Source organism: Aquila chrysaetos, chromosome 5 (genome assembly GCF_900496995.4).
Source record: "Aquila chrysaetos chrysaetos chromosome 5, bAquChr1.4, whole genome shotgun sequence".
NCBI lineage: Eukaryota > Metazoa > Chordata > Aves > Accipitriformes > Accipitridae > Aquila > Aquila chrysaetos.
In genome coordinates, this window is record NC_044008.1 from 64,779,130 (window position 1) to 64,805,788 (window position 26,659).

A 26,659-nucleotide genomic window follows, 5' to 3' on the forward strand; every position below is an offset into this window, starting at 1 on the left:
AGAGCAGGCGGGAAAGGACAGCTCTTCTCCCCCACGCAGCCGGTGACCAGCTCCAGCCTGCCCTCCATGCTCAGGTTAGTAGCTTGAGGCACTAGATGCATCAGCTATTGCAGCAGAAGGTCCTCCTTCTCCCAACATACCCTGTGGACTCCAGGCCATGCCAGCTCTCCGCCCTGAGGAATCCTTGCAGGGGAACAACTCCTTCAGGACCAGGATTGCTCCTGGTTCCCTGAGTTCCTGGTAACAGTGGAAAATGCACAGACTGAAAAGAACAAAATGCTCCAGAGTCCTACAACTCCTGCCTGGCCTTTGGGAAGGGAAGAGCAGCCCGAGCGCCCAGCTCAGAAGGCCGAGGGCCAGCACATGCCTCCAGCGTAATCCTTTCCCACTGCTTCACCAAACCTTCAGCACCTTCAAGGCTAACACTTGCTGAAAGAAGAGAAAGCTACTTGTTCTGCTACAGAAAACCTTGCCATCTGCTCCAGGGACTAAGAGGACACATCCAGGATCACCGTTTCCACCACACACCACCCTTCACACTGCAGCCAAGCAGCCTCACTCATCCATTCCACAATATACAAGATTATATTTGGGTCAAACTTTGATACCCCCGAGCAACACAGAACACTTCATCCTCTCGAAAGCAGGTCCGGAGGCGGCAGATGGTGGTTTGAAAATACATGGTGGTGACAAAGAACCATCCCAGGCCATCCGCTGTGGTAGCCCTCATCAGATCATTCACAGCTAAAGAGCAACACTGAGAAAACAAACAGCAGTATCGATTCCAGCAAACACAGTTATTAGTTAGAGTTGTTATTTTAAAAGCACATACTGAGAAATTTTCCCTTTTCCAGCTGCTTATTTTGTTTTATTCGAACAAAACCCATGGACATTAATTTTAGCTGTACTTAATTGAATAATTTCTCTGGGGAATAGTTCAGGGCGAGTTTTAAAGCTGCCTGTTTCCAAGAGCCATTACTAATTGGCATATACCACAGTGTCAGTGTGCCAACCAAAATAGTACGCTTTAATGTTACTGGAACTACTCTCAGTCCAGATGTGTTGAGAACTCCCAGTGATATAAGGCAGGCAATAACTATATTCACATGATATGGTATTTTGAGTATCCTTCCCCAGTTATCTGGAAGGAGATAATAGTCTCCTTCACCAGAAATATTCAAGTGTAAAGCCAGGTCATTTGTTCCTCCCCTTTACTCCCAACAAGTGACCTTTCCTTTTATTTACCATGTTTAAAGCAGACCAGCACAGTTACCTAGTTATCAAATGCACATTAATATATAAAAAAAAAAAAAAAAAAGAAAGAAAACAACAAACCCTCTTGCAAGAATTATAAAAGGTTGCCTCTGATTTACAGCATTCACTGAAGTCAACATTGCCATACACCCAGTGCACTCTGTTCAGTATGTGGCACACCAAGCCCACAGCAAGCGCTGGCTCCTTGTACTTGTAGCCATCTCTTATTTTTATTCAAATCCAAAATCTGAGTGCTCTAGCAACAAAACCAGAGATTTTTAGGCCAGACTATCAAAACTTCCAGTAAAATCTTCACGTTATAGGGACAATGTCGTTAAACTATTTTTCTACAGACTCACTTTGAGAGAAAGCAAGGAAATACTGCTAACAGATAAAATAATCATAAATTCTGCATCTCTAGGAAAGCCTGGAGCACTAAGAGACTGGAAGCCTACTTACATTCATATAACAAAACCCTGCCAATCAAAATACTCTTCCTGTTATGATATGTTTGTTTTCTACAAACTTATAGCAAAAAATGAAAGGACAGAAGCTAATTCAGTCTCTATATTTGTTTGTTTTCCCTTTATCCAAAATCTAAGCAGGATTTTTAAAATACTGCCTTCAGAAATTCTTCATAATATTCACCCCTACATTCTTTTGGTAACTCTAATTTATCCCAAGTTTGTACACCATTGCAATACTTTTCCACAGATGTCAATAGCTTTAATTACAAATATGCATCAGTTGCCATAATTACACAAGGGTAGAAGGTATAGCAATTCCCCATAAAACACCACTAAAACCTGGTTTTTAGTTTAGGTTTCTGGTCCATTTCTCAAAAATAAGTAATAAAAAAAAAATCACTTAAGTTATACTCCATGCAGCTGTTGTCACTTTAAGATCTACTTGACAATTACTACTTCCACACTTCTTAAACTGTGGACCCATCACAGTAATATAATGTAATCCTTGTGGGTACCAAAGAACCAGGCCTTAGTCCCGCTGAAAAAAAAAACAAACAAACAAACAAAAAAAAAAAACCCACAGTGAGACAGCATCTCATCTACTTGGGTCACAGCCACCTCAACCCAGATATACACCTTTCTTCCATGAGATAAAAATCAATTCTCATCCATGTTCTGAACTCTGAGAGTAACTGTAGTTAATGCATCTACGGGAGGACTCTCGTAAAAGCCAGCACGTTGCCTACTAAGGGTTTACTCTCAAGAGGTGCTCCCCATAAATCCACCCTCGCCTTGCATGCCATCCGTCAGCCCAACAATACATCACGACTGCCCGACCCCGGGCCGGCCAGCGAGACGGGGCTGTGAACGTCTCTTTGATGAACTGGGGCTGTGAAAGATGCCGCAGCACGCTGATGGATAACCCTCCGAGGCCGGCTCCTTCCTCCCGGACAAAGGCCCCGTCACTTGGGAGTCCCGGCAGAAGTTTCCCAAGCACCTTTGAAAGAAAAAAACCTCATTTCTCAAAACCTGCCTACGAGACAGCTCCAGCTCTAAGGCGATTTAAAGCGATGATTATAAATGGCTAATGTCATTTTGTCCCCACGAGAAAAATCACCAAATTGTTTGGCTTTGCTGGGAGCGAGGCTGAGCGGAATCACCCTGCTCTGTGGCAAGTGCCTTCAAAGAAAGAAATACTGAAATGCCTGACATGTCTAGCAGGCTGCGCAGGATGCATAAACTCATTCCTACTCAAATTAAAGAAAACTCAATCCAAAAAGCAGGACCGATCCATTCCCAAAGTGTTAACTGTAACACTATTTCCAACCCACGACAGCGTCCCACATTTTTTACATTAAAAACCTTAAAAGTTAGTGAAACACTTCATTGCTGCCACGGTCCCTACAACTGAGAATAATTCAACAACTGGAGATTAAGTGCTCTCAGTTTCGAAGCAGATTAAGGAAGATTGGAAAAAATGACCAGCAGTGCTCTTGCATAGCTGGAGACCAAAAATATATTACATGGACTGCAGTTTGAGGAGCAAAAGGGGAATATAACTCAACGTGCTGATGTGATGCTGACTTTAGTGATTCAAGTTTAAGTGGTGCGTTCCTTTCCTTCCAGTTTCAGTCATTTAATGAACAGGCAGTGCCCCTCTCAGGTGGTAGACACACAGACCAGTGACCTGCCACATGCCAGAGGGTTTCTCAGGGTGACTGACACAGTATAGAGCTCATCCCCTGCCATTAACCCTTACCCTTCAAAGGAAGATGGGGTTTGTTGTTTCTTTTTTTTTTTTTTTTTTTTTAAATGAAAAGGCACTTTAGAAATTTGATGAGCACCCTTCCCCCAGACAGGCCAATATAACCCTACAGTCTGTCTCTGAAGGAGCGGCTCAAACACCATGAGCTCCTCATCAATAACCTCTGCAGCACCCCAACATCACACAGCAGCAGATGCAAAATTTAGTTTAAAAAAATTCCACTGGTCAAGTCCTGGCCCCTGATTATGGGAAGGCGTCAGATGGGGCTAGGAGTTCACACAATCTTTTGAATGATCTTAATGCATAGCCCTAAGGAAGATGCCCTTCAGCGTGCCCATACCAAAGTGATGGAGATCAGTGACAGCACACTGGAACACACCAGAAGGGGTCATGAGGCCAGGTGGAAAGGTCTTCCTCACCAGCCCATCCCTTATACCCATAGGAGCTGACAAGAACTCCAGGAAAGTTCACCAAAACCACACTCAAAATTACCAACCACCTCTGCCAACTGCTAAGAGCTTATTTCTACCAGCCAACAGGTACTGCCAGTCTCCTCCATTCTATACATCTGCAGTCAAACCTCTTCTAAAGTAACTCAGTCTCACTGGAGCATTAAGAGACTTGTTCAATTCTTCTCAAGGTATTTAGAGAAGAGGAAAATGCAGAACCATGTATTAATGAGTTGTCAAGCCTGCAAAACACAACTGCCATTTTAATAAACATTCAGGTTGGTAATAAGCCAAGAGAGCATCACAGTATTCACCACAAGAGCATCATGCTGTGGACAGCTGCATGGCATTATCCTCTTGGATCACAAACGAGGAGGAAAGCCACTTTAGAATTGGTCTACCAATCATGGGAGGAACCAGAAAACTTGCAAGTGCTTCATGGTTACAGTATTGAAAGCAGCTGATAAAGCTAAGGTCAACCCAGCACCTGGGACTGATCTCCAGCTGACATACTTCATCAAGCTCTACTGGAATCAATGGTAAATTGACTAAATTAGCAAGAGGAATACATCATCTAACAACATGTTCAGAGCTGAGCAAATACCAGGAATCAGATGCACTGCAGTGAAGGCCCTCCTCTGATATTGCTGGAATTATTTGCGTCCTACCTGCCCAGTTGTCTGCCCAGAAGTCTGAAACAGACCAAAAGCAGAAAAAGACATCACTTGAGTTGATGGCTCAGAAATATTCCATTCCAAGTCTGCAGTCATGGAAAAAGTTCAGATTACTCAGAGAAGCGGTTAAAACAACAGAAAGAGTGGAAGAAGAACTTCCACAGATAAGACGACCTCAAGTCTATGAATCCTGGTTAGCCTTAGCTAATGATTTTCTTTCTTCCCACTTCCTTCCACCAAAAGTTGTGCCAACTTTCCACATGCCCTCCCATGGATTTTCTGCAGATGTGGCTGAACACTTACTGTTTAGCGTGGCTCTGTGCCCATGGATTTTTGCAGAGCAAGGAAAGGCTCTTATACAGAGGGAGCCCTTATACAGCTGCTCCACTCCTCTATGATTTTCTCCTTTCTACAGTTCATTTGTTGGAAGGACCAAAAGTGATTAATTGGCAAAAGCTGCACAAAGCTGAGGGTTTAGTGCCACTAAGCAACATGTCTGTAAGACACTTCAGAAGACCATGGCTAAATACTGGTTTGATCTCGATGCACGAGTTCTGAATTCCTGTGTGACGAACTCCAGCACAGGAAGGAAACCTTAAGCCTCCACTTTATCAAGCTACACAAATACACAGTTTATCAAACTGAAGAGATTACTAGTGCTTATTGTGCTTCTCCTGCAACTGTTTGCAGAAGCTGACTGTTTGATCGCTCTCAAATGTATGGGAACAAATCAGCACACTACCTTACTGCAGCAGCAGCAAGAGTACACACCTCAAACATTTTCTCTAGCCAAACTACTTTGTTTAAAAAAACAAAACAAAACAAAAAAAAACCACCCAAAACCAAAACCCAAAACCAAAACAAACAAAAAAATGGAAAGAATGTGAATACATACAGGACAAAAAATTAACTCCTAGCTCTGTGTGTGCATTCTCAAAGTCATTATTTCCAATTACTCAACTTACAACATCCCACTTAAAAAAAAAATACACTGATACTACAAAAGGCACTTTTAGCTTAGGGTTATTTTTTTCCTAATTTTTAACTAGGAAAAATGTAACCCATTTTTGTCATTTGTTAAACCCTTTTCTTGGCATACTTGTACTAATCTGTTGTTCCACAACATGGTAAAAAGACAGAGATCTTTCTGACAACAACAAATATCAATTGGATATACAAAATGTGCCTCTTCTACTTGCAAAATCACTGGTATACAGAGGCTTCCTAAATCTGATCAGAAGAGAACACCAATCAGATTATTAGTGCCAAATAAAAAGCCACAAGCTTTTTACTTTACAACCCCAGTTTCAATAAATCACAATGCAAAGCTCTGCCATCTCTACCCCATTATATTTCTCAAGGCAACTTGAGAAAGACCTGCCCTATAAGATCTGCCCTTTTTAACTTGTGAGGCTAGGAGTTCAATTTTAAGACATCTGGTAGTACAGGCTCCTAATGTCTGCTCTTTCCATATGGGCTGGGAGAAAGTTATAGATGTTTTCATCTTTTCTTTGAAAGGACAATGAACTCTTGCTGCATCATTTCCAACCTAAATAATTCTGAAACCCAAACGGATATTAATTGATAGATGCATTGTACAAATCTTCATGAGCACAAAGGATCAGATTCAATGGCTTGGCTGAGGCCATTATGTTTCTCTCTAAAAAAATGTTTTGGACATTAAACACCACTATTATACCCTTTTCCAATTCAGTCATGCTTTAGAGAATCCCCGTACTCTGGTCAGACCCTTCACCCGGCAATGGGGACGATGGTGAACAGCCGCTGCAGCAGACCCACACCACCTGGGCCTTCCTCCACACACCCTGAAAACAAGGATAATCCTATTTATAAGCCCCCTCATGAAATGGGGGGGGGGGGGGGGGCAGTTTGTCAAATTGTAAAGCATGAGCTACTGTCTTTACTTACGAATATTGGGGAAACACTGTCATTTCCACGTAAGCACCCACAGTTGTCCCCCCATCACTACACATCTTTTAGCAGAAGCAATACCCCAACCATTCTTTAACCTGCACAAATTGCATGAAGATGCATAATTTGATTATTTGATATTTTGTAAAATCTTATGAAGCTTTTGATACAGGCAGTAACAGGTGCACTGAAAGCCGAAGGGTACCTGCAGCCTGGCCAAAGATGACACACTTTCAAATCTTTGGATTTTGAAGTTTCACACCACCAGCTAACAGCAGTATTTCAAGACTTCAGATGTTCGGTTCTGGGCCTCAATCTTAAATTATTTTTTCAAATGCTCTTAAAACACATTTAATCCTTTGTTTTCTTTCCGAGGAGAAAGGTTTCACATCTGGACTGTCAACCTGCATTCCAAAGCATTAGCCTGGCAAATTAAAGCAGCTGAGCTGTAAATCTCCAAGAAGAGGACTTGTCATGGAAATCGCAACTCAGCATTAACTACAAGCCCAGTTCAGCAAGAAAGCCAACATAAAAAGCCCAAACAATGCAGGCGGCCTCAAGACAACTTTGAAAATGAATCCTGCTGTCTGATAGAGCAAGCTAACCTAACTTAACCAACCCAGACTTGTAGCAGCATCTTTGTACCTGGCTTTAATCTGAAACAGTCACATAAGAGCCCATCAGTTACGTAGCTGAATTATGCAGATCGTTTTCTACAACCAGCACCCCAATTTGATGAGAAGACTGCAGTTTTCAAATGTGCCTTGTGAAAGCTGAATGCTCAGTCCCCATTAACTCCAAGAGAGCCAAAGTCCTCGTTCCCTTGGACTGCCACCTCTAATGGCTCTCTTCTAGGTATGAATTACACAAGCAGTAAGATAGAAAGCAACCAGATGAGTTCCAAAGAATTAAATTCTTCCAGCCAGACTTCAATGGAAATCCAAATGCCAGCAACGCTGATGCAAAGTGGAACCAGCAGCAAAAGGGTGCACAACAGTAAAAATGAAAAATAGAAAAATCGTGATCTCCCCAGTGCCTCAGGATAACGGCATGTTGCTGAAGTGTCTCAGCTAATGTAATAAAAAAGTGTTAATGTAACATTTTTTGATCATTGCACCATTTATTTATTCAGATTTTCACATTTATAAGTTAGCTGCTAAAAAGAATTCCATTTTTGCTATTAATTCTTTTTTTCCTTTAGAGGGAAAGCAGTTTTGGAAAAAAACAACTTAAAGTTTAAATCAGCTCTAGACCAGCTTGGAAGAAAGGACTGGCTGATCCACAGAAGACATCTAAGGAACAATGGTCTGGTTGGTTAACTCTTCTGTCAGCACTCACTTCACAAAACACTCTGCAGTCTAACTCAATTACTTTTTATACTTTATACTAAAGTACTTTATTAAATCTCTCTTCCTACCAAACATACAATGCAGAGCTTTGTGTGTTGGGGTCTTAGGATTTTTTCATTCTTTCAGCTCTAGTTCCCTGACTGTGTCTCTACTGACCTATGCCACACCAGGTATGAGTTCATCTCTTCACCTTCACTGCTGAACACCACGGCCTCTTACTTTTTCCAAAAACTGGACAAACACTCTACATGATCAATTCAAAACAGTTCTTCTGTTGAATTAACAGCGTTACCGCAACGCTCTGCTGCCGCATGAAGTCTGCCAAAAAATACCCTTATCCTATAATGACCGTAACTGTTACGTAGCCAGCTTGCTAACATATACAGTTACTAGAACCACATTGAGTCTTTCCTGTCTGGTTCCTGAATGAACAAGAAAACACATAGAAGTTTTGCCCCAAACTAAGACGAGTAGTATGATACAAGTACTACGATACCTGTACTTTAATACCTAAAGGAAAAACATTGCGTAGAACCATGTTATTATCTACCCACATCACTGCTATCAGCATCCTGGGCTTCCAGAACAGCTTCCTCTACTATTTTTGTGATATTACCTACCAACTTTTCCCACTCTGCCCCCCATCTTGTACCCTCCACCTCCTGTCCACCGACTTGGTAAGCTCCACGCTAAACGTACATGCATATCCATGTCCGATTGCTCCCAAGGGCATCAGAAGCGAGAGGTCAGGGGGAAGAGACAACACAGGCTGCACCTGACTCCTGCCTTCCCTGGAGGTGATCCTGCCGTGACAACGCTGTGTACATCCCTTCTCTGGGAGGTGCTGGAGGATTACCCTGTGTCTTCTATCTTCAGACCTTTCAACAAAAGACACTATTATAAGATTAAAACCCAGCTGAAGTAATTGTGTATGGAAATTCCTTTTATTAGGGCTGTGGATCGAGTCTTATCAGGTTTCACGGCTCAGAGAGCGGACTCTGGCAGCCAGGCATGTTTGTTAATAGCTATTCCAGCTGTGGCTGACTATTTTTGCTCACCTGTTTTTTGTCATGCTGAAACAAGACACACCACTATGTTCTGTGACAGATATTTTCGTTAGAGTAACACATTTCTCCTTCATCACTTAATATCAAGTGCTCAGCATAATTAAACTGGTTACCACAACACCTCTGCCATCCAGCATGCGGATACCCCATTCACTGCTCACGACACCGGAGAGCTGTAGCTTACTCCTGGCACAGGTCTCAAAATGGAATAAAAGCCAGATATGCCACTAGAATAGAGTCCGCTCCAGCCTACAGTCCAGAAGCAGCTATCTGAAAGTTCAAGTTAATGCTTGAAACAGGGTGAAAAGCATTACAACAGGCAAAGGACAGTAAACAACAGGCAAGAATTTGACCAAACAGTGCAAATGTCATCATGGGGTTATGTTCCTATATCCACTATAGAGCACTGCACCACTGCAACCAAGAGTCAAAGGAACTTCGAGGAAGCCCTCCAGGTCAGGAGCTTCAGGCAGTCTAGGACATTTATCCCAGGAATGACTACCTTTGTGGTGGTATTCAGCACCCAGCTTAAAAACTTGTCATCGCCAAGGTCTAACACTTACTGTATTACATAGGTGAGCCACCAGGTACCAGCTGGTAGGTATATATAACATGCCACCAGACAGACAACAAAGGGATAGGAAACAGCAATAGAAACACAGAAAAAAACACAGATGAGAGGGTTGAGGAGAGCAAATATGCTGGCAGAAAGAAAAGGGATGGCCTGGCAAGCTGGCATGTTCCCTGACCTCAAACTTGACCGCCCAGATTGGTTCAGACATTTTGATTTTCTACCTCAAGCTGTGATCACTAGGCATCAGTTCCTTCTCAAGGAGGCTTAAACAGAGCACTGAAAACCCACCTGTCAAAGCCTGACATCCTTCTCCCACCAGCAACTGAACACACAGCCGGCCTGAAACACATTCCTCCTAGGTAATACCCAATGCATTTTGAAATCTCAGCTGAGCAAAACCTTCAGCTCACCTGCTTCCCTTTCCTCTCCTACTAGCTCCTATTTTCCAAACTCTGAATGTCCTGGAGATGCTACTTACAAGAGAAGACGCACAGAAAACAGGCTGTCTGCTGAACTGCTCTGCTGTAAAGTGTTATTATGTGCAATATGGAAAAGAAAGAGAGCACAGCTCAAGCCAGACAGAAGATGCTGCTTTTATTAGGGCGCTTCAGCAGCGTCCAAGAGAAGACTTCTTTGAGAATAACTTCGGAGAAGGACACAAATTTCTCTTTCTTTTATTGTCCTGGGCACACTTATAAAAAGTCCAGTCTGGCTTCTCAGATGCCATTGTCACCATTGCGTGTGGAGTTCAGCTACTTTAAATGCCTTTTAAAGTTGGTTGTTCTCACTTCCAGCAAGTTCCTCACCCTCTATTGCAGCTGAAATTTTAAGACGCTAGGAGGAACAGCACATATAACCTCACATAACCCAGTGGGATTTAGCACTTAACTTCCTTGCAGAAGAGGAAGGCAACACAAGACCATGTAACTATCCTAGAGCTCATCCTGCAGAAGCTCCTACAGCCAAACCAAACCTGCCTGGTCCCAGGTTAGTACTACAGCAGGATGAAATTCACAGTACTGGCTGAAATCACCGTCGGCATCACATCAGAAGGGTCACTGTCACTACATACGCTGTGCACCACCAAATTAGGACCCGGAGCATCACACACGCACCCGCATAGAGCTGCATCCACCCCAAGCAGTGCTGATGAAACTGGATGCACCAAGTTTCCGTGTTTCAAGCCCACTAACACAAGCTTGGGCACCTCCACTCCATCCAGCCTCAAATAACCAGATATATGCCCTCAAAGGTCTTTGAAACTTTATTCTTATAAGTTTAGGGCTGCAGATGTTTAAACAATTAGAAAAATATCATCCATGCTCTAAGCATCCTTCTTGCTTCAAGTTTTCTTCTTTCTCCTGGCCAGAGGAGAATGATGTGTGCACCTGTGGATGCAGAGAGCAGATTAAAGCCCCAAATCAGCAACCGAGTTAGCTCAGTACACCAGCCATCTCCCAGGCATCTCCTCCTGTACGGATCGATAGCGCTACTCGTACTGGCCTGTCATAATTCTGGACTAAATGAAAACCAAACACCAAAACGAGCACTCATTTTCTGATGTTTATTGGCTGAGGTAATGGGTCTGAGCAAAAAACGTCGCTTTCACAGGGCAGAACACACTGTTTATAATGCAAGCTTTTGAAGTCCAGCACGAAAAAAAATAAAGAGGGTTTTGTTGTTTTGTGTGCGGGGTTTTTTCCCCCCTTCTTTTTTTGAACAATGTGATACAAACCAGCTTGATACACAAATTAGAGGTGATCTCATCAGTCCATTAGCCCAACTAAAGCAAGACCATCACTTGCAAGGGGATGTGCTGGCTAGATACTACTGATTGGCCTGTGAGTAGCATTAATATGGGGGTACAAATGCAGCCTTCATTAAACAGGCAAGGCATGGCTCCCAGCTTTCAATCTGCTGCAAACAGTTTCGCTGTATTGAAAAGTGGGATTTTAGAGTAGCGTCTCACACTTACCGCTCTAGTATTTAGGCAGAGACTATGGCTAGTCTTGCCACCTCTCTTGATAGAAGGAAATGACCTACAGACATCATATGCATCGCTGATTCACACGAAACAGATGCCTTGTACAGAGTGTCAGCCCCTGAAAGGAGGGGAGGAAAAGCACTTGAAAATTCAGTAAGAATAGTAAAATGTGGTTTAGAAGCTTTCGCCTTTCATTTCTCATAAACTAGAACTCCATCACATCTTTCCACCAAGTTTCTTTTGATTTCTTTGTTGTAGAACGAACAATGCTTGAAAGCTAAGAAAGTCTCATTTCTAAGATGTTTCTGTTTTCAATCGAGCAGCAGAACTATTTATTTTCCTAGCCAGTGATGGAATTAAACAATTTGTCTTTGAAAACTCTATAAGCCTTCACCCTGACAAACCCCCCATCTGCTTTTCAGATTAGGGTACTTTGATTTTTACCAGCTAAAGGTTTATGAACTGCTGTATAAACCCAATTACTCTCATAGTAAATTATTTAAAGCTTACATGTTATTTTTTAAATTTTTCCCCATGGAGTACTCTGGAGATTCGGAAAAGAAAAGGCTCACTAGGGCGTTTTGAATTAAAAATGTGTAACAGGGAAAACCATGGAGCTTCCAGAAACTTGGAATAAAAAAACGCTCAATATAGTTAAGTGAGGATGAGACACACCCCAGGAGAGACTTTTCAGGGTAGGACTGTTAAAAAAAGAAAAAAAAAAAAAAAGCTCCATTTCGGTGCGAGGAAGTTTTTTAAAAACAGATTAAGTTTCATCTGAGTTAGTATTTATTCCTTAGCTGGTCTCTGCCTCATTTCCTGATTGAAAACAGGGATAGGAGAGATCTTTGTGTACTCGCTTTGGATGTCATCAGCAGAAAACACACCGCGGACAGTATTTCATTTAAAAGGAAAGCTGCCCTTCGTGCTCGTTGTCTCTGTTTTAGCTGTGTCCACAAAGGCACAGAGCATCCCAGGAGCAAAGGAGGCAGGCTGGAGTCCCAGCTGGGATAACGAGGGAGGCCACGTGGAGCATGGGACAAGAAGAACTGAGCCCACTACTGCTTCTCCGAACTAGGACTGATCTACAAGAAAAAAAAACACCAGTCCTTGGCAATAATCACAATATAATGCTAGCAGAAGCTAATTCATTTTCTGGTCACCACTTCTGGGACAATTTTCATTGCCCAGAGAAAGGGGCAGGGCAGGCAGTGTTGCTGCCCCAACAGCAGCTCTCCTTATAGATCAATTCCTGAGCCCAAATCCTCCATTCTCTGGAGCAACCCTTCTCCACTGGGGCACAGAAATAAGCACAAAATCTCTCATTTGAAGTCACAGTGCTTTAGGGATGGTATTTGCTTGGCTACGGTATGATACAGTATTATTTGGAGACCACTAGCAATGCACCTTTATCTTCTGCTATACATCAAAAGCTAAGGAAAGATCCCCAAATTTAATTATGACATTCTTAGTTTTAGGACAGTGAGTAACCGTTCCCATAAATTAATATTTGTCACATGCAAACTGTTAAAGAAAGTTATAGCCCTAGGCAAGTTAACAAGAGTGACCAGAAGCTTACGAGAAGTGTCCCTTCAGGATGTATCCAAACCAGGGCACACAAAGGGAAGGCAGGGGAACACCCCACTTTTAAAGAGCTGGCATTCACAGCAATTTGTTCTGCGCAGTTCTTTTCCTGGTACGTTTTGTCATTTATGCACTCAAGCACAAAAAAAAGTGTGTTAAAACAGCATCTCAGCAACACTGAGCGATTCACTTGAGATGTCTGGTCTGCATGTGCCTGTAGTGCAAAAGACTGACTTACGTGACCAGAAGCACTGATTTCCAGCATCCCAGCCTACCAGTTACTCTCCCTTCTGCCACCCATACAGCACAGCTAAGCAGCAGCCAGGTGAAATGACTTAGTTATTTAGATTAATTAATCAGGGAAGAGCAGGCAACAGCACTAACTCCCACAAGCATAATACAGCTAAATCAAACTGATGCTTTCCTTCAGAGCTGGTGACTTCCCTGAAGCTTAGCAGGGCTGAGTCCAGAGGTTCAGTGCCATGTCCCACATGGCGTTAGAGGAATGCCAGGGAAAGCATGCAGCTCGGACAGCACAGGGACTAGATCTCCAGCCGCAGAACGATAAATAGTTTCCCAAGAGCTCCTTGCTGCAAGACTGGCCCCTGCTGTCAGACCAGCACTAACAGATTTCAATTGGGGGTGGTTACCCACCAGCTGGCCCCTGGACAAGGAAGACCAAGGTGCCGAGTTCTACAGCTGCAGCTCGTTCAGGGAAAGGCAGCAGTGCCTGCCAGCGCAGTCAGTCTGTGCCCCCAGCCAAGGCCTGCAGAGCTGCCTCTGGGGGGATGAGGACCCCCCCTGCCTCCAAAGACACATCCCTGGTGCCCATCTGCAAGGCAAAACAAGAAGGAATTTTCAAAGTTGTCAGTTTTCTAATGTAAAGCACTGGTATCCAGCTATAAAAGACTAGGTAGAGGGGAGTTGCAGCTAAGAGGGAGGTCTGAACAGCGGTTGGAAGACAGCAAGGAGCTGCAAGCCACAGAGATGCACTCCATGGCATTGAGATGGCATCAAAGGCAGGCAGCTTCCAACCCTCTAGAGCTCCCCATAAGAAAGGTTCAAAGGAAGAGAGCAGAGCTCACTTTGCAACTTGTCTTTATGGTAACCACCTACCACAAACAAGACATGCTGCACAGCACCTTGCTTTTCCAGGGGGGTGTCTAGAGAATGACAAAAAAAAAATAGGAGAACAGTTTAAAAGGCCTCGAGAGCACAAGAAACCCAAAGGAGCACCACAGCTCACTGCAGGTTGGCTGCACTGTGCCGTCCCACCAGACACAGCTTCTCCCCCATTTGGGTCCCTCCGTTGCTGCCTCCAGATGCACCAAACCTCAGCTCAGCTGCTGTGAGGACACAGCCCCAACCACTTTTACCACCTAAATTCTGGAGTTCATCTGAGTGAAACTGAGCCTATCATTCCAAACTGATAAATCTTTTTTTCCTCTCTTAACAAGACTTTTTTTGTTTTGTTTTTGAAAAATGGAGTATTTTGCTATACTTGGTACACTTTCTCCTGCAATTCATCTACACCTATTACATATCCCTTTGGCTCAGATCTCCCATCGCTAAGTGGGAGTCAAGCCCCATGAATTTAGGGCACTAACAGAACTTAGCAGTTGTCCAGGCCAGGAAAGGACTTGATGGCACTTTACCCTCTGACCCCAGCACAGATCCACTCAAGATTAAATCGGTTTTGTTGCCTGGATTACGTTCTGACTCCTAATCTTACTGAGGCCAAGGACATTGATGCTGATATTGGGTCACGTACTTTTAGGACTGATGCATCTGTGTCAGCTTTCAAAATTTCTGCAGCACACTGTGCGTGCTTATCACACTTTTAATAAAAACCATGATGTAATACATTTCCCAGAGCAGTTGCAGACCTCCTGCCAGGGCCCCGCAGAGAACCAGTGCTCTGCCTATGCTTGCGCCATTTAAGTTCCATTAATCTTGTACTTTCAGCAATACTAAGTTCACAAGAGATCATATCATTAGGTTTTTCCCCAGCTATGATTATCACTGAAGTTCTTGAAACTCTGAACAAATAGAAGCCCATCTCCTGGTCTGGTTCATTAGTATTTCTTCTATGTAAAAATGCTGACAATCTGCATAGTACAAGGGGTTTGTTTGTTTGTTTGTTTTTAATTAAAGACTGAAATGGCCATTGGTTACACTTCTACCAGCCACTCAGGATTCAAGGGATTTATCAGCCTCTCCCGCACTCTGCAAAACAGGGCTGTGTGCCAGAGACACTGCAGGTTTGCATTGAGCCCTGCAGCTCCCCAGGCTGGGTAGAGCTATCGCTTGCCCTCTTGCACACCAGCACCGAATATTGCCCTATCTTCAACCACTTCAGAGGTTTCTTTTCACTTCAGGATCTACTGCTAAAGTCCCCATCTTTTTTAAGGCTCCTCCCAACGTAGCTTACAGGTACCTCACAAAAAAGCCAACTCTTCCATGATGCTGCTCAGAAGCTACGGGAGCGGTCACAGCACCTCCACACCTCCCTGCCCATGGGCCAGACAGAGGCATCGACATGGAGAAGGACCACACATACGAGGACCATGCAGACACTCTGCTCCAGGCACAACACAAACCCACTAGAACAGACATGCTTGAAAAAATTAAAATATTAAGAATAAAGCAAGAGGAAACATGTAATAAAAGTATTAGAGAAATGGCAAATTAAGAGAGGAGTCTCCCTCTTCTTTTTTTCTTTTTTTTTTTTCTTTTATTTTAAGTTTTTTCCTCTTTGGAAAAGAGCAGGAAAGTCATTCTCTTATGCAAGATGTTTTAATTCACATTGCCACTCTGACATCTCATTCATGGGCCCACCAAAACAACCCAGGGAAAAGGTCAGACACTGTGTAATAGCTATACATTAAGCAGCAATGAAAAACAAGAAACATCCCACACTGAGGACACGCTAATGGCTCTTTCCAGTCAACACATACCTAATTCACTTTTTAAGACTTTAAGTTGCAAATTTTTATTCAGCTTTCACAGCACAAATAGCCACAAGAAAGCTACCCAAAACCCCAATTTGCCAAGTCAGGATTATTTGATATGAAGGTCACTTCCTCCAGCCCCAGGCAAACTGCTTTAAACCCTTTAACAGACAGAGGTAAAAAGTACAAGGAATACTTTTATCGATCTTAGGATACAAGACACAGGTCAAAGACTGAGTGCACAAAAATAATTCACTCTTCTAGAGGAACATAAAAACACTAAATACTCAGAAATGCCCTGTGCTGGCATCAGTGGGGTGCAACAGTTAATTTGTTAAGGCAGATTAATGCACCCACAAAACCTACAGCGTTAAGGCAATTTTGACCTCTCCGGATTGGCTGCCAATATGATATAGGTCCAAAAGAAATTACCCTTTTCTGCTACGACAGAACAATAAATTGACTTCCTCAAATACAGTGGTTAAAGAATCCAAGTTCCTGACCTTGAATGTTTTACTAGTAGTATGCTGTGCTGTAGGGAACAATCAGGATGACATTTGCTGAAATGTGTGGGATTTATGATATAATAGGTTGCACATATGTGCCAAAAGAGAAAAAAAAACCTCTTAAATCCAAGCAAATCAAGATTAATTAGCTATTAAAATAGCTAAGAGAACACAGTGCAGTACAGGTGGTACAACAAACCATCCTACTTTCTGTACACGGTGACTAAAGTTATTTTTGAGGTCACATCGTACGTGTATCTTCGATCGCACTCTCACTGGGAAAAGCAAAAATTGCTGCTCCTTTGTAAACTCCTGCTCTTTGTAATTCTGTAGGTTTGCACTTTCATAAACAAACATTACGCAGTCCTTTTATAGGAAGTCCCAGTAAGTCCACAGGAAAATCCCATATTGTCTGGCTTTGATCATCAAGACAGACTGAAAATTAACTCTGGTATTTTTACAATGATCCTCATATTAAGGGAGAAGACATGCCGCACACATTCACCTCTCCACTTTATCAATTAGATTCACTCTAATTTTTTCCCCCTTTCATCCAGTTCAATGACTTCTTGTTTTATTGCTGCTAATTACAATTACAGGTGTTCAGAAATCAACAGCCTGACAGATGCCTCATACCTTAAATGCCATCCCTGCAGCCCAGCGCTTTGCTGTGGACCATGTCTCTCCAGCAGCACCGAGCAGGCTTCGGCATCACAAAGCAAACATTCTTCTGAAATCATAGCAGCCTGACTTCTTTTTTTCTTCCTGCTGCCCCAGGAATGCAACCAAGTTGTTAATACCCTGCAATCTGCTCGGTTTCCCTCTTAATCCTCATTTTAACCAAGCCTCTCCTTGCAGGAGATCATATCAATATGTCCCTAGCAGTCAAACAATGCGGAAAAGAGCCAATGTTATTGTGAGCCTGAGGTGGAACGACTCTATTCCCAGCAGGAGATCAATTTGTACAAGGAAGCAGCGAGTTCTTCTCTTGCAGGGGTAACCACTTCAAATGAGCCAGACTCCCTGCGACAACAAATATCCTCGCTGGGATACAGTCAGCTAGCAAAAGCTCACATACAAACGCTGCTGTTCCCTTTCCACAGGTCAGGAGAGCGAGGTACGCACATCTCCTTTCCTCCTGTGCAGGTCTTCAACAAAGACAACTGTATACAGCTTTTCAAGTCCCGCAGGCATCTCTCGACTCTGATCAGGGACCACGTCGTGGGAAAAGATGTCTTGCGGCTGTGGTCTTTGTCCACATTAACGCACAGCCTGGAAATGTGAACCACATCCCTCCTTCCAGGTACCTTCGCTCTAAGTTCGTTATTCTGCAACATGGTAAACTACCCATTAAGTTTATTTTCACACAATTTTCAGCAGCTCTCAGTTCCCCACAGACTACACAGTTAAATTCAAAGACATTTCCAGCATCAATGGGAACACTTCCCCAGGGCTGCACACCCTTCGGTTTGTTGCACACAGCCCAACTGCAGCATTCAAGGAAACCAACAGAGACCAACTTACTGACTTTATGTTTGCTATAGTACCCTTTTGTTACATTACCCCATCCTGGGAAAACTTAAGTTATTGACAGATAAAATAAACATGAAAATAATTATAGAGCAGACGGACTTGTTGGAGAAGCAAGGAGGACCAGCTGATGCAGGGCCACTTGGGTACCAAATCAGTAAAACATGAGCAGGAGAAAGTCCCTCCTCTCCAGGCTTTCGGAAGTCTCCTTTAATACTATACTTACTTAACTCTTTTCATTCAGCTGTTTACAGGATATTTGAGCTATTTGTTAAAGTCTCAACATCTTCCGCCACTTAGCCAGAAAGTGGAAAAACTGCTTTATCCACTCTCGTAGGTACCAAAGTACCACCCTCAGCAAACTATGACTTGATTTACATGGGGAAATAGCTGCTCAGCAGAAGCCTCCCACGTGAACACCCTGATCCCAGCTAAGAATACTGACAGATAAAATTAGCACGGAAAAGCTTTAAATCCTCACCAAAACTGATTTCTGTAAAGGCTTCCCTGTTTAGGGAAATGTGAAAGGGATGCAGTCAAATCAAATACCACTCCACCACCTGAATATTTTCAAAACACATTCTCATTGCTTTTCATTTTCCAAAAATACAACAAAAAAAGCGACGGAGAATTCCTCATTACTCAGTGTGACTGTTGAAGAGACTGATGCAGAACAGCGATGCGATGCGGCGGTACCTATACACTGGGATTACGACGTTGTTTCTCTCAGAATTGATGGACATATTAATTGGAGACAGCTGCAAGGAAAAATATCCTAACGACATGATTCATTAGTTTTCATAGATAATTACATCTGCTCATGGCCTCACAGTGAATCATTCATTTAGGGAATTTTTGGGGTATTAAATTTAAATGCTGTAATCAGATTTGTTAATCTGTGGGACAAGGCAAACCAAACAAAATTTTATTCAGGGAATTGTTTATACTTTCAACATTGACATTAATTCAGCAGCAGGAAAAAATTAGCAGCATAATGCATGCTCACGTAGGTTAAAAATTATTAATGGTAATCTCCTTCACTCCCCCCAGCGCTTGTAATGAGACTGTACAGATTTCTTCAGATTGCCTGGACTGCAATATTTTTCCCTGGATGCATCTTCATGCATTACACAATCCAGTGGCCTTTAAAAAAAAAATTTTTTTTTTTTGAGAGAATGAAAGAATTAAAACAATTGATACTTGGTTTTGCCACTCTTACAGACTCAAAATGCCGCTGGTTTTTCAGTGTTATTGTATTATACATTTTAAAAAATTGTGTAAAACATGATTTAGCTGGTTTTGTTACTTTGAAGTAGCAGCACATATTCTCAGATATAAACCCTAAAAAAACTTGCAGATCCAGGCCAGTTCCCTTCCTAACAAGTCACATAAAACTCTTCAGTGAACTGAACTCCACCTTAAAAATAGGTAATTTTTTGCCCATTTTTTCTCCTGAAAACCACTCTGGAATTTCCTATCTCTCAGTTTAAAAAAAAATAAAAAAAAAAATTCTTGCCTGTAGTACTTATGGTCAATTTATTCCCATTTTTTCTTGAACCAATATTCCTCTTCAGCTTCAACAGTCTTCTTTCCCCTCCCTGATATTTTACTGCCAAAACACGAATGGAAAGCGAACCGTATCTCCTATTCATCCACATCTGGCCAGACTACACAACCGAAACATCAGAGCCTCTCTCCATGCTATAAGCTTTCCATTGCCCTCCACAGCCTTCACTTCTTCTCTGGGCCTATTTCTCATCAAATCCATTCTTCTGGAACAAGAATCTGAAATTTAAAAGAAATTTTTTCACAAAGCTGTATCCAGATCCAGTGACTCCGACTGCCATAGTAGCCCCAAGCACACTTGTCACCTGCTCCACATTACACTGATTCTTTTCCCATCAAACCAGCAAATATTTGGGTGGATCTGGGACAAGCTGAGGACACAGTTAGTCAATTGCTGCAGTTCACCAGACCAAAAATAAACACAGAGCTTCATCCTCACAACCACATTTAGGAACTCCACAATCATCAGACAATGACCTGAACTACGTTGAAGAAAATAGGAAGGATCAGGCAAGAGGTATCTCATGGCATATCCAAGAATCCCACAGACTTTTAGCAAACTAACTCCATGCAGCTTTCAGAGAAGAACAGCTAAGGTTCACAAGCACCATAATAGGGGAAACACCTTTTTTGGGGGTCAAGAAACAAAGAGAAAGGTTGAGCACCCTGCCCAAAGACATCAAGCGAGTCCTTGGGCAAGCCAAGAATGAAAGTCCCAAGTTCCAACCACCAGACCACAACTATGCAATAGCAGCCACAGACGGAGCTGTTCCTAGGTGTATAGGAGAGAGCACCTTTGATATCACAGCTTGGATTTCTCTAAATCCATGTGCTACTGCTGAGAATCAGAAATTAATGTGCAACTTGATATCTCCTGCTTTGGTGAAGCTGCACCTACGCAGTCATATTTTTCCCCGTTGAGGTTTTTGGGACAGGCAGTTGCTCCAAGGAAGCTGGAACAAATTAATATTTCCCTGAGAATTATTATTTTAAGAGAAAGAACTAGCAGAAGTTAAAAGGTAAGCCAACATCTTCTATTTTCTTTTAGTTAAGTGTCTGACAACACACAGTATATTTTATTCCGGATTTAGGCCCAAACACTATATAGCGATAAGCTCCTCATTAGGCACACACTGTTACTGGAAAGCATCCCAGGCTCCGCAATAACATCCCAATTTTTGCAATACATACAAGCTTAACGCCCATGTCACAGCCGTGACTTCGAGAAAGACCTTTCCCAAAGTACGGCATTTGAGGTCTCTGCTCACCTCTCCCAAAAACATGCTGTTCAGCTTTAGCTAGTACGGCACCACTTGTTTGTGTAACTGGAGAAGTGTCAAGCCCTCTCATCCAGTGATTTAAACTCCTCCAGTGTTAGAAGGAAAACAAAGAACAAAGATGCTGAAATATCCATCATCTCGCACAGTGCCCATGGGGAGTAGCTGGAGGAATGCAGCGTGCTGTGATCCGCTGGCCTCGCTTCCAGGTTACCTCCTGCTCGGCACACGCAGACTCCCTTTCCTGTGCATACGGTGAGGACTAGGGAAAGAATTCACCTCGACGGCTCTTCCAGACCATCCAGGGCTCAGCATTCCCAGGAAAAGCTGCCTGACCTGAAGGCATCATGGACTGCTTGATGCTGGTACCACACCTGGTGCCATACGACCACAGCAGGTTCCTGGACCCTCAGCTTGCAGACTGCACGGGCAACTCATGCTTCTGCAGAGAAGGCAGAGGCATGCCTGTATCATTCTTGAAACAAATTCAACAACTTGAAAACAGCAAACCCAAGAGCCAGAGCTGTTTTCCAGGAAGGGCTTTGGTTACTACATGCAGAAACCTACATGAGACATTGTTCTCCCATTCTCCAAATTTGGAGATCATATACACATATTTTATTAATACCACCAACTACACAAATGCCAAGAAGGGAACTCCTTTCCAGTGAAAATTAAGATACCAACTTCCCTCTCACTTACTGAGAAAAGGAAGTACAAGCAGGGAGATAACTAAAATAAATTAGATAAATTCAAGAGAAACAGGGTAGTAAGCACACTAAGTGAAGCCAGACGGGGTCAAACATTGTCCTTAGTAACCTCAGCACAAAAGGGCCATGCTAAGCACAGAAACAGTTTCAGGATGGCTACTCCAAGAAAACGCAGGCACAATCACCCACTGCTCAGTGTCCCTGCCTGAAAGGGGCAGGGAACAACTACACATCTCTTGGCCAACGACTCTTATTCCTCATCAGTAGAGTCACACTGAGCTGAGAGCAGTTTAAATGAGAAGACATGGATGCACAACATTAATCCTTCCCTTATCCACTTTACTGCACTTTCTCATTGGAGAAGAATTCATCAGCGACAGTCATAAGTCAACTTAAGGAAGAAAAAATAAACCACTCAGAGCTGTTTTCAGGAGCAAGAGAATAAAATGAGCAGAGTCACGCTTCTGGAGGAGCTGAGCCACAGCGCTAGGGAGAGACATGAGCATTACAGCAATGCCAAAACTTTGGCTCAGTGCCTTGCAAAACACACCCAAGGTGCACTAAGTGCATCTCATCACTGGGATGGAGAAGGAGACCCAGAAGACAGGTACCCTGCTCCCAGGATAAGACCAGAGGCAAGAGATTCTTCACTAGTGAGTAGCTGGGTGTCCTCAACCTGCTGAGGCTTCTCTGCTGTGCAGCGCTGCGGTTGGGAAGGAACACTTTCATCTCCTCCTCCTCTCCAGACAGCACTTTTTTTTTTTAAACAGTTGGGCAATTGTTTTAAGGAGAAGTCTAGGAGGGGAAAAAAAACACATTCCTCTGAAACAGCATCACTGCCAGGCACCGAACTGCAGGATCATCAAACCTGTAGCCACTTGCTGACCCCATGCTTAAAAAGCACCTCGGAAATAACACATACGCATTATTTCAGACAATATTAAAAGCAAAAAGAAAAGCAGTGCCTTCTTTTTACAAGGCATAAAATATACCCCTTGATTTCTAACTCTCCTCTTTAAATGGTTTATTCTGTGCTTCTCTCCCACATGGAAAGGATGAAGAATTATTGGGGAGGGTAGTGGTTCAGGACAGTTTAAGTGTGCATGAAACGGCTGTTCACTCTCAGCACACCACTTGTGCTCTAGCAAGATCACCACAAACCCATGACACCGCTCATTTGTTCAACAAAGTTTCATGAATTCCAGCTGGAGACTCCTTTTTTCTTCCCCCAGGGCCAAAGGGAAACTTACTGATATTTTTCATGTTTAGGATGTGGGGAAAGACACACAGGAACATGGAAATGTATTAAATAGTTAGATTTCTCTTTCCCCACTCCCCCCCTTTTCTCCAGAAGAAGGGAGTCTTCCAATCCCTAAAACAGATCAAAAAAGCAGACTGCATGTGAATAGCATCAGCAAGCACTGCATTCATTTACCCCTCTGAAACCCCATTCACCATATAGAAGCCACCATACACTCACAGCAGCAACCACCAGCTCAACTCCCAACTCCTTCAGCTGGCATTATAAAAAGATTTAGTTTGGGGGTACAAGAACAAGAGCATCCTCTGTGGGAAGAAACACAAAACCAGACTGACACATCAGTGATAACTACAGCACTCATGACAGTTTTAGGCTGTATTAGCAGCTAATCGGTTTTCAGCTTTGGGCAGGGAAAAAAAGCAGTGTCTGACAGCCACTGCCAGAAGTGATATGCCTTCCTAATTTACCTAGGGTCTTCTGAGCAAAGCTAAATTTGGAAATTTCAGTGGTTACCACCACCCCTTTGATCCAGAAACGATCTGATGGGAACTTCAGAGGAGCAGCGATGAACAACCCGAGTTATCAAGGATGGTTGGGCAGCACTACAACTGTGCAGTGTCTGCAGCTTATTTTCATATAACTGTTAGCGAGAACTATTGGAAAGCATCCCCCCTTTCAAAACACAAATCTCTTGCTAAAGTCAACAGTGCCAGTCAGTTTACAAAATGTTTTTATCCCACAACTGAAGAATGGCTTTTCTGCTGCGTTTGTGTTTTGGTGACGTCAGTACACTCAGATGACTTTAGCCAGACAATATCTACTGCTTTTAATGCCCAGCTGCTCTATTTAATCCCTGTTAAAACTGGTTTTCCCCTTCAAATTTCTTTACACACTGTATTGGAAGACTTGTTTAAAACATACTCCTTATAAATGCTCCTGGCAACTCTGAAATGAGTGCATTTTTCTTCAATCTTCCTACTAACTTCAGAGGATAAACTGTTCAGCTGTCACAATTTAACAACATGGACAATGTTAATGAGTTGGATGAGAAGCCAGGCCACAAAACTCCCGAGGTCCCACAGCACAAAACTCCCGAGGTCCCACAGCACAAAACTCCCGAGGTCCCACAGCACTTCCCTCCATCTTTATTCAAACAAGGTCTACTGATGTGCTCTGACAGACCAAGACTCACTGAGTCCTGCAGAACAGACGAGCACCTTCAGCCCAATAGACAGCCAGCAAATATTTACTAATTCATATCCACAAATTAAGTTCCTCTTAACCAGGTAGATGATGTTAGCAAACGTCCACTGGGACTTGTACAGTAGAACAGGAAACGGTTCCTGGGCATTTTGTCCACAAAACTATTTACCTTCTGTGCTGGTTTTGGCTGTGGCAGAGTTATTTTCTTCACAATAGCTGGTACGGGGCTGTGTTTTGGATTTGTGCTGGAAACAGTGTTGATAATTCAGGGATATTTTTGTCACTGCTGAGCAGTGCTTACCCAGAGCCAAGGCCTTTTCTGCTTCTCACCCCACCAGCGAGCAGGCTGGGGGGCACAAGAAGTTGGGAGGGGACACAGCTGGGACAGCTGACCCCAAATGACCCAAGGGATATTTCCAGACCATATGACATCATGCTCAGCATACAAAGCTGGGGGAAGAAAAAGAAAGGGGGGGACACTGGCATTTTGTCTTCCCAAGTCACCATTACACATGTTGGAACCCTGCTTTCCTGGAGGTGGCTGAACACCTGCCTGCCGATGGGAAGCAGTGAATGAATTCCTTGTTCTGCTTTGCTTGCGTGCGTGGCTTTTGCTTTACCTATTAAACTGTCTGTACCTCAACCCATAAGTTTTCTCACTTTTACACTTCCAGTTCTCTCCCCCATCCCACCAGGGGGGAGTGAGCGAGCGGCTGTGTGAGGCTTAGTTGCCGGCTGGGGTTAAACCATGACATCTTCCTAGAGAGATGATTTTCTGCGGTTGTCTGACAATTAGGGTCAGGTTCATGCCTGCATTTTGCCTGTGTAGATAAGAATGTTGATTATCTCTCAATTCAGTTTCACATCAAATACATAAAGATTTTTATGATAAAAAAAATAAACATAACCACCTTTAAAAAATATCAAACAGACGAAACTCCACACACATCCTAAATGATATAATCCAGCTTGTTATCACACACAAGTTGAAAACAGCATGAAGAAGAACAAGCCTGGCATATGCTCTCTTTAAAAGGCTCCCTGGCCCCCGTATTAAAGTTTTTTTCTCCATTATTCACAAAAAATCTGAAAGCTTCTCTTTCAGCAGGGACTGAGGAACAATTATTACCTTCAGAATGAAACCATATAGAGACACAGATATTCAGAATAGCTGTTGGCTGTCACTGATCTGTAGCCTGAGCACCACACTAAGAGCAACAGAAGACAGGAAAGTTGAGAAACACTCAGCTGAGGCTGGGCAACAACGTATGTCCTACTGAAAACAGTGAATTAGCACAGCCATTTTGAGAATGGATAATTTGAGTTTCTAATGGGTTGGCACATCACTTTTCCTACAAGGACAGCCTATTATAAGGAAATCACTCTGCCTTGAAAATTTTGTTTGAAATGCCATTACAGCTGCACTGTGACTACTCAACAGAAAGCAGAGTGAGAAATTGGCCTTATGCTTATAATAAAGCTATAAGATTTCTTTTAAGTCAGCTTTGATTATTATGTTTTCAGTTTGTTTGCTTCTGAGGGGTGCAACCTCCCACCATTCAACAAAACCTCTCTTGCCATTCTCTTCCACCATGAATTCCAGCTTGATACAGAGCCAGTTAGGAAGCATACAGCAGATTTGGGTTTTATTTCCATTTCAAAAAGTTTCCTTATGCTAGGAAGTGAAACAGAAACGTGCCTCTTCAACATCTAACTGCAATGTGGGGATCACAAGGTATTCCCGATCCTGAACACTGACATGGGTAGGTGCAAAAGCAGACTAAATACACTGGTTTTCTTTCTCTGGCACCTTGAAAGATGAAATATGTTTCAAGTGTTAAGGGAAGGTGGAATGAGTCCCTGACTCAGATGTTAGTCTCTCTCATTTGCCTTCTGGTTTTTAGAATAGCCTTCCAGGTCAGAAGGTGATGCAGCATTATAAAAACTGACCCCCAAATTCTCCAAGACTGTTATGGTCCTGCCAAGCAGCAAAGCTGTAGTTAGCAGGATTCAGTGGTCACTTGCTGTTCACCAGCCAGAAGCAGCAATGCCACACGTGCAACTCACATGCTTTAACTATTATTACCACTGCTAAAAAGCCATACTAGAACTTGTAAGTAAAAACATTCACAAAATGAGATGAGAAAGGGTAACAGAAGGCCAAACTGCCATTGTCCCCCCCCCCCCCCGCCCCCCCCAGCATTCCGAATCATACTTTTTGGAAAATACAAAGAAGGAAGATACAGCATTAAGTAGCCCCTTTCCCAGAGAAGGCTGGAGACCCCAGAAGAGGGGACCAAAGACAATGCGTGCAAACAACAGCATCCTTGCACACCTTCAGCTCCGCTTCCCTGTGGGCGATTAAGGGTTCTTTGTGCCCCATCACACAAGTGGCTCCATGGTGAGGAAGAAGAGCTTATTTTCTGCCAGTAGCACCCCAGAGGCACAGCAAGCCCAACAGGTTGTCAAGTGCTGTGCTAGGAGAAGTCCCAGCAAGCTTCTCTTTGCCACCAGCCAAGATACAACAAGCAGCACCAGACCACCTTTCCTAACAGA

General features: G+C 43.1%; 1 protein-coding gene across 2 annotated transcripts in view; it reads right to left on the bottom strand.

Moving 5' to 3' along the window:
• Window positions 1-26,659, bottom strand: part of STX8 (syntaxin 8) — a 111,503-nt gene that overhangs the window by 53,630 nt on the left and 31,214 nt on the right. Inside the window, exon 7 of one of the 2 annotated variants that reach the window (XR_005932422.1) lies at window positions 11,507-11,633. The exons of the other annotated variant lie outside the window; for it this stretch is intronic. The gene's annotated coding sequence lies outside the window, so the exon portion shown is untranslated. The remainder of the gene's footprint in view (window positions 1-11,506; window positions 11,634-26,659) is intronic. 2 annotated transcript variants of the gene reach the window in all.